This window comes from Propithecus coquereli, unplaced genomic scaffold, assembly GCF_000956105.1.
Source record: "Propithecus coquereli isolate 6110/MARCELLA unplaced genomic scaffold, Pcoq_1.0 Scaffold127, whole genome shotgun sequence".
Classification (NCBI taxonomy): domain Eukaryota; kingdom Metazoa; phylum Chordata; class Mammalia; order Primates; family Indriidae; genus Propithecus; species Propithecus coquereli.
Genome location: NW_012136858.1, coordinates 4147179 through 4155889, shown reverse-complemented (window position 1 = coordinate 4155889; position 8711 = coordinate 4147179). Strand labels below are relative to the sequence as shown.

The 8711-nt window shown below is 38.4% G+C and overlaps 1 protein-coding gene across 1 annotated transcript in view; it reads right to left on the bottom strand.

Annotated features, from left to right (window-relative positions):
* The window catches only part of HTR1E (5-hydroxytryptamine (serotonin) receptor 1E, G protein-coupled), a 96852-nt gene that overhangs the window by 1765 nt on the left and 86376 nt on the right, over window positions 1–8711 (bottom strand). The gene's annotated exons all lie outside the window — the stretch shown is intronic.

The following is an 8711-nucleotide window of genomic DNA, read 5'->3' as shown; positions in this document are numbered from 1 at the left end:
TTTGAAAATGTATATTCACATAATATATGTAAAAATTCTGGGATCACTGCATTAAAGAAAACATTATATTGTTCATACTAAGCAGCTTTCAAAGCAGATTTTAAACTTTCACAGAAAATATTCAACTCCCAAAGACGTATTAGTGTCACAAAGGGATTGTACAATTTTGTCTAATTATTTCTGACATTTTACATATCCCACTGTGCATTTCTTTGGAGAAAAGCGCATAACATTACTTTGATGTTGTGGCAAATTGTACTCAGCATAATACAATAAATCAACTCTGAAACAGCATCATCACCAAGCTCAAAGATCTCTACATTTAAAAAAATGTGTTGAGTTTCAGATTGTATTTGTGATCTATCTATTTCTCTTTCTATCCCCTAGATAGCTGTGATTAAGCTGGTCAGTCAATGAGATAGTCAGTGACATTTTTAAAGAAATGTAAAGTAAATATAGGTGTACATTCATGAGAACAGAACAATCAAAATGGAATGAAAATTCTTACAGCTAATGGCTGCTGGAGAGAGGGCCAACCAAATCCTCTGATGTGACTCCATGGGATTTGGTCCAGGGAAACTTCAAAGACAAATAAGTGCTTCAAGCAGTTTTAAGAAAGGTTGTGTATCAGGCTTAACAGACTTAGTGATTTTAGCAAAAGATGGGGGCAGGAGCAGGTGACACACGTGTGAAAGAGGGAGTGAATGTGGGAGGGAGTCTTTAGGTGGTTCGGGGACTAGAAGTCAGGGGAAGGAATAAAAATCTCTAAACTGTGGGTGAGATCTAGCCTTGGATTTAATTTCTCCTGCCCACAGAGCCAAAACCAAGAAGAGGGAGAGACAGGCACCATTTAGCTTCCAGATACAGAAAATAAAATAATAACGATTTCACAAAAGATCACAAATGAGATGATTGTTTTTAAGACAGTCTACATCTTTCTGCAGTTAAATGAGACTGGTTCCATTATGCTTTTACAGTGTTTCTGTGGCTATATCTACTTTTGGGTGCCTTTTGTATTTCTCTAGCTCTTCCACAGGGCTTGTTCTACCAATAATCCCCTTCTTTTGTAGATTGGTTGTTTTCTTCTCCTCTAGTACTTTTACCTCCATGTATAAACACTTTAAACCTGCATTTATATCTGAGACAGGCTGTAAAACTGAAACGGTGTGGGCTTTGAAATCAGACAGACCTGAGTTCAGACTCCGGCTGGGCCATATACTAGCTGCTTGGGCCAACGCCTCTTCATTCCTCCCTGTGTCCCGAGTGTTTATTTCTCCATGTTGACCCATTTCTCTTTAATTATATTAAAGAAAATTGGGGCGGGCGTGGTGGCTCATGCCTGTAATCCTAGCACTCCCAGAGGGGAGGCCAAGGCGGGATGATCCCTTGAGGTCAGGAGTCCCTTGACCAGCCTGAGCAAGAGCGAGATGCCGACTCTATAAAAAATAGAAATAATTGGCTATACATGGTGGCACGCACCAGCTACTTGGGAGGCTGAGGCAGGAGGATTGCTTGAGCCCAGGAGTTTGAGGTTGCAGTGAGCTATGATGACGCCACTGCACTCTACCCAAGGTGACAGAGTGAGACTCTGTTTCAGAAATAAATAAATAAAGTAAAGAAAATTGGTTTTTTTGGTACATGTATTAATTCTTGGTTGTTTTTCTTGGATTCTTGAAGTTTGCTGGGCAGAGTTGTTCTCAACAAAAAGGCTTTTCCATTCCGATTGTAAGATTGAGAGTATAGAGAATAGCGGGGATAAGGGACAGAAAACTTTAGGAATTTTAATTTATAGTAGAGACAATTAAGAAATGTAGTAATTTTGAAAGCATGAAGTAAAAAAAATCAGAAATAATTCAGCTTTTTAGAGCTTTTAAAAAGCTGCTCTATTTATCTGTGCTCCCATAACTCCTAATTGTTTTCTCTCTGGAGACTCCATTTTCTTCTTTATTTTGTAACTATTTTTCTTTCTCCCCCAAGCAGGTTATACATTTCTGGCGGGTGGAATGTACGCCTGATTCATGCTTTTAACTACGTTTAGTTAAATTAGCAAAAACATTACAGGTTGGGGGGCTACATTCTCAGCTCTTCAATGTGACTTCCTGGTTTGTTTTGTGCTCAGGCCTTCCAGACTAGGAGTTAAATTTTGTGTCCCTGAGTTGTCAGTTACCTTAAACTTCTGCACACATCAGGCTTGCCATCTTTCATCTTTTTTTTTCATTTAACAATAGATTTTGAAGTTTGTTCCATCACAACACATATAACACATTCTTTTTAATAGTTGAGTGAGATCAGGTCCAGAAAGGCCTAACTGGGGAGTTGTTACAGATCGAACAAGTTTGAGAACCGGGCCTGGAGTTTTTTACCACTTAAAGGTGAGGTCGGTAAGAAGGAACCAGCAAACAGACAGAGAAGAGGTGGAGGAGAACAATGAGAGGCAACCTTATTCTAAGACCATGTGAGGAAAGCTTATTGAGTTGCATAGATTCTGCTGATGAGACAGGGGTGATGGGGACTTGACCATTAGGCTGGGCAACATGATGACATCAGTGACCTTGACAAGAGAAGTGTGGCGAAGCTGAGGAGATGAAAGGCTGAATGTTGTGATTTCAAGAAAGAATGGGAAGATAGGAAATAGAGATCGTGAATAAGAACAATTATTTCAAGTGTTTTGCTGAAACAGGGAGTAGAAAAATAAAGTATTAAATAATAGCTGTGGAGAGGGATGTGGAGTCAAGGTTTTTTTTCTGTTTTTTTGGATGAGAGATTGTCTCTTTTTTAACTAAGCTGTTTACAGTTTTCTTTGCTACTACATTGAATATCCTTTATATTGAACAGAGAGCTTTTTTGGAGGGAGTGAAATGTAAAAGAAGAAGAAGAAAAGCAGTTATGCAGGAGACTGAGGAGAGCAAGCCAGTGGGGCCTGGGGCCACCAGATACCAGGAGTTCCTGGAGGAATTCAGGGCATCATGATGGGGGTAGTGAAAAGGTCAGAGATAATAGCCACACTCAGGAAATGATTCGCCCTCAATTGTCTGGGGTTCCTTTTACCTTCTTATTAAAATAACGTATGATTTTATAACCACTTCTCCTCGGTTTGTTATATATGGCTTTTATAATTTTGAGGTACATTCCTTCTTTGCCTAGTTTGTTCAGGTTTTTTTTTTTTAATCATGAAAGTGTGCTGCATTTTATTGAATGCTTTTTCTGCATCTATTCAGATGATCGTATGGTCTTTGTTTTTCCTTCTGCTTTTGTGGTAAGTCACATTTATTGATTTGTGAATGTTGAACTATCCTTGTATACCTGGGATAGAACCCACTTGATCATGGTGAATTATCTTTTAGATGTGCTGTTGAATTCAGTTTGCTAATATCTTGTTGAGGATTTTTATGTCAATGTTCATAAGTGATACTCATCTGTAAGTTTTCTTTTTTTGTTGTGTCCTTTCCTGGCTTTGGTGTAAAGGTGACAATGGCTTCATAGAATGTGTTAGGGAGGATTTCTTCCTTCTCGATGTTATGGAATAATTTCTGTAGGATAGGTAGCAGTTCTTCTTTGTATGTCTAGTGGAATTTGACTGTGAAACTGTCTGGTCTGGGGCTATTTTTTTATTGGGGGATTTTTTATTACTGTCTCAATCTTGCTTCTTATTATTGGTCTGTTCAGGATTGCTGTTTTGTCCTGATTCAGGTTTGAAAGGTTATGTGTTTCCAGGAATTTATCCATTTCTTCTATGTTTTCTAGTTTATGAACATAGAGGTTTTTGTAATATTCATGATGATATTTTGTATTTCTGTTATATCAGTTTTAATTTTCATTTCTGATTGAGCTTACTTGATTCCTTTCTCTTTATTTCTGGTTAATCTGGCTATTGATTTGGTTTATCTTTTCAAAGAAACAATTTTTTGTTTCCTTATTCCTTTGTATTTTTTGAGGGGGTTCCATTTCATTTAGTTCTGCTGTAAGCTTTGTTATTTCTTTTCTTCTGCTAACTTTGAGTTTGGATCGTTCTTCTTTTTCTAGTTTCTTGAGATGTGACATCAGATTGATAATTTGTGATCTTTTAATGTTAGCATTTAAGGCTATGAATTTTCCCCTTAGCACTGCCTTTTCTATATCCCATAGATTTTTTTTTTGAGGCAGAGTCTCACTCTGTCGCCGGGGCTAGAGTGCTGTGGCGTCAGCCTAGCTCACAGTAACCTCAAACTCCTGGGCTCAAGTGATCCTTCTGCCTCAGCCTCCTGAGTAGCTGGGACTACAGGCATGTACCACCATGCCCAGCTAATTTTTTATATATATATATTTAGTTGTTCAGCTAATTTCTTTTTATTTATTTAGTAGAGACAGGGTCTCGCTCTTGCTCAGGCTGGTCTTGAACTTCTGAGCTCAAACGATCCGCCTGCCTCAGCCTCCCAGAGTGCTAGGATTATAGGCGTGAGCCACCATGCCCGGCTTATCCCGTAGATTTTAAAATCTGTCTCTCCTTTATTGTTCAAGTCAAAGAATCCTTTTATTTTCATCTTAATTTCATCCTTGAGCCAAGGATTATTCAGCAGCAGGTTTTTAATTTCCATGACTTCATGTGGATTTAGCAGTTTCTCTAGGAACTGATTTCTAGTTTTATTCCACCATGGTCCAAGAAGATTCATGGTATGATTTCATTTTTTTCTGAGTTTGTTGAGACTTTCTCTGTGGCCTAAGATATGATTAATCTTGGAAAATGTCCCATGAGCTGATGAGAAGAATGTATATTCTGTAGTTTTCAGGTAGAGTGTTCTGTAAATGTCTGTTAGTTCCATTTGTTCGAGAGCCCCATTTAAGTTCAGTATTTCTTTGTTGATTTTTCTGCTTTGATAATCTGTCCAGTTTTGTCAGTGGGAAGTTGAAGTTCCCAGCGATTAGGATGGTACTGTTTATTTCTTTGCTTAGATTCAGTAGAATTTGATTTATGAATCTGGGATCTCCCATCTTAGGTGCATATATATTACAATTGTTATATCTTCTTGCCAAATTGCCCCCTTTATCATTATATGATGACCATATTTGTCCTTTTTACCACTGTTGATTTAAAGTGAACTTTATCTGATATGAGTATGGCTACACCGGCTCACTTTTGGTTTCCAGTTATGTGGAATATTTTTTTCTATCCCTTTCCCTTGAGTCTGTGCATGACCTTGGAGGTTTGATGGGGGTTTCTTGAGACAGCATATACTTGGGTAATGATTTTTCTTTTTTTTTAAATTTCAGAGTATTATGGGGTACAAAATCTTTGGAATACTTTTTCATTCATTCAGCCAATCTGTCTTTTAAATGGAGTGTTAAGACTGTTCACGTTCAGCGTTAGTATTGACATGTGGGATAATGTTTTTCATGTTGAACGATACCTTGTTGTTTTGTTTTCCCTCTTGTGCTATTGTTTTATAAGAACTGTGAGCTTTAACTCTTGGGTGTGTTTACACTGATAGGTATCTACTGTGTTGTCCCATGTATAGTGCACTTTTGAGCATTTCCTGTAGGGCATGTCTAGTAGTTACAAATTCCCTTAGTGTTTGCTTGTCTGGAAAAGTCTTTATTTCTCCACCATTTATGAAACTTTGTATTGCAGGATACAACATTTTTGGCTGGCAGTTGTTTTGTTTAAGAAGACTAAAAATAGGGCCCCAATCCCTTCTGGCTTGTAAGGTCTCCATTGAGAAGTCTGTGGTTATCCTGATGGGTTTTCCTTTGTAGGTTATTTACTTTTGTCTTGCAGCTTGTAGAATTTTCTCCTTCATTTTGACTTTGGTTGATGACTATGTGTCTTGGAAATGTCTTATTTGCTGTAAATTTTCCCAGCGTTCGATGACAATCTCATATCTGGATATTCGAATCTCTGGTGATACCAGGGATGTTTTCCTTAATAATTTCCTCAAATAGGTTTTTGATGCTTTTTGCTTTTTCTTCTTCTTCCTCAGGGATACCTATAATTTGTATATTGGCTTGCTTTACATAGTCCCATATTTCTCTGAGTGATTGTTTACTCTTCTTTATTCTTTTTTCTGCATCTTTGTCTGACTGCTTTAGTTGAAAATCCTTGTCTTCAAGCTCTGAAATTCTTTCTTCTGCTTGGTCTAGCCTGTTGTTGAAGCTTTCTGCTGTATTTTGAAGTTCCCTAAATGACTTGTTCATTTCTTTAAATTCTGTTATATTCTTTGTTATGTTTTCTATCTCTTTAGTGATTCCATTCATGTCCTGACATTTTTTTTTTTTTTAGCTTGGTGTTCACTTCTAACTTTCTCTTCCATCCCATTCATCCTATTTGCCACCCGTATTCTAAAATTTATTTGTGACATTTTGACAATTTCCTTTTGGTTGTGGTCTGTTGCTCTATGTCTATTGTGATCCTGTGGGGGTGTCAAACTAGCTTGTTTTTTTTCATGTTGCCAGAGTTCTTTTGCTGGTTTCTTCTCATCTGAAACCTTTTCTCTCAGCTCAGGGCAGATAGTTTTGCAGTGCCCCTGTTCTCCTTTGCTGGGAACTCTCCTTTTTAGTAAGAAGTAGGAGAGTTCCCTCGATGGCACTTTTGTGTCCTATTCTGGAAGATTGTTCCAGTAGGAGAGGGGTGGATGCACTGTGATCTTGTAATGTAGTTGTTCTGCATGTTCCTTTCCCTATGGTTATCACAGTCTAAACTCTTGCTGGGGGATCTTCACGTGGAGTGGTGGGTTGATCCTCAGGCTGATGTTGTAAGCTCAGGCGGGGAGGTGGATGAGCCCTTCTACATGGAGGTAAGTGTTGTAGTAGTTCGCTCTGCCCAAGTCTACTCATGGCAGTCGCTGCTGAATGAGGTTATCTAGGTGGTGGCCATGGGTGTGAAGGCTGCTGGTGTTTACTCCACCCAGGTCTAGGTGTAATGTTGGTACACAGTGGGGTGCAGCTTGTGGCTAGAGGGTCCATGGTGAAGTGCTGGACCACAGGCATAGTGTTGTGCAGTGCTGGGCAGGTGTGAACCTCCCCATGGCATGTGGGGACAGGGGGCATGGTTCCTCTCCCAGTCATTAGGCATGAGACAGCATCTACTCTTCCTACTTCCTCCCCAGCCTGGCAAGGGTGGTTGCAGCAAAACTGATCCCTGGGTAAACTGAGTACTCCAGATGCAAGAGTTCAGAATGGTGTCAGGTGTTGAAACCCTGGAATTGAGGACAATGGGTCCCTGCTGAACCCACTTTCTGATGCAATGTTACGATACAATCTCCAAGAAGTTCCCTGATCAATATGGAGGCTGGCAGTGGTGGTGGGGACCCCTCACAGATTGAGTCACAGTGTCTGTGTGGGGGGAGTGTGGAGCCCTGAGGTTCCCCTCTTTTGTCCCTTCCCCATGTGTACTTATCTCCCCCAGGTGTCTTCTGATCTTGGTGAGTAGATCTCCCTGTCCTACTCTCCTCCACTCTGAGTATCTCATGTCACTTCTCTGATGATTTACAATGGCTTCTTCAAGAGGGTCCATCTGTAGGTGGGCATCTGCTTGCAACTTTCAATCCTCTCCTTGAGAGTGGTGTGTGTGGGTTGCTTCTAATCTGCCATCTTGGCCAATCCCTTGCATTTCTTAACTTCAAAATATTTAGGGATTTTATAGATTCTTTTAAAATTGATTCTTAATTCTATTGTACTCAGGCTTACAGAATATACGCTATATGATTTTAATCCTTTAAAGTTTAGTGAGACTTATTTTATGGCTCAGCTTACAGTCTATCTTGGTGATGTTATGTGTGTATTTAAAAGAATATGTATTCTGTGATTGTTCATGGTAGTCTTCTATTAGCTATGCTTGGCAGTATTGTTCAGATCTTATATATCTTTAACAATCAATGTTTTATCTACTTGTTCTATCAACTATTCAGAGGACAATGTTAAAATCTCCAACTGTAGTTGTGGATATGCCAATTTTTCCCTTTAGTTCTGTCAATTTTTGAGTCATGTATTTTGAATCTCTGTCATTAGATGCATACACATTTAAGATTGTTATGTCTTCTTGATGAATTGACTCATATTATTATGTAACATTTCTGTTTATTCCTGATAATATTATATGTTCTGATGTTTAATTTGTATAACATTAATATAGTCACTCCAACTTTCTTTTGATGTTACTTTTAATCTACCTGTGTCTTTACATTAAATGTGTTTCTCGTAGATAGACTCTAGTTGAATCTTGAATTTTTATTCAGTCTGATGTCCTCTGCTTGTTAATTAGGATATTTAGATCATTTACACTTAGTGTAATTATTGTAAAAATGTAATTCTACCATCTTTTTATTTATTTTCTACTTAGTCAAGTCTCTTTTGATTCATTTCCTTAGCACTGATAATTTTCAGCATACAAGTCCTGCATGTGTTATGTTAGATTTATACCTAGGTATTTTATTTTCTTTGGAGTAATTGTAAATGGCTTTGTGGTTTTAATTTCAGTTTCCACATGTAAATTTTTAGGATATAGAAAGGTGATTGATTTTGTGTATTGATTTTGCATTATACTATCTTGCTGAATTCACTCTGCTAATCTTTGTCTTTTATTGACATATTTAGACCTTTTAAAACTTAATGTATGGCTCACGCCTGTAATCCTAGCACTCTGGGAGGCTGAGGTGGGCGGATAGTTTGAGCTCAGGAGTTCGAAACCAGCCTGAGCAAGAGCAAGACCCCGTCTCTACTAAAAGTAGAAAGAAATTAAT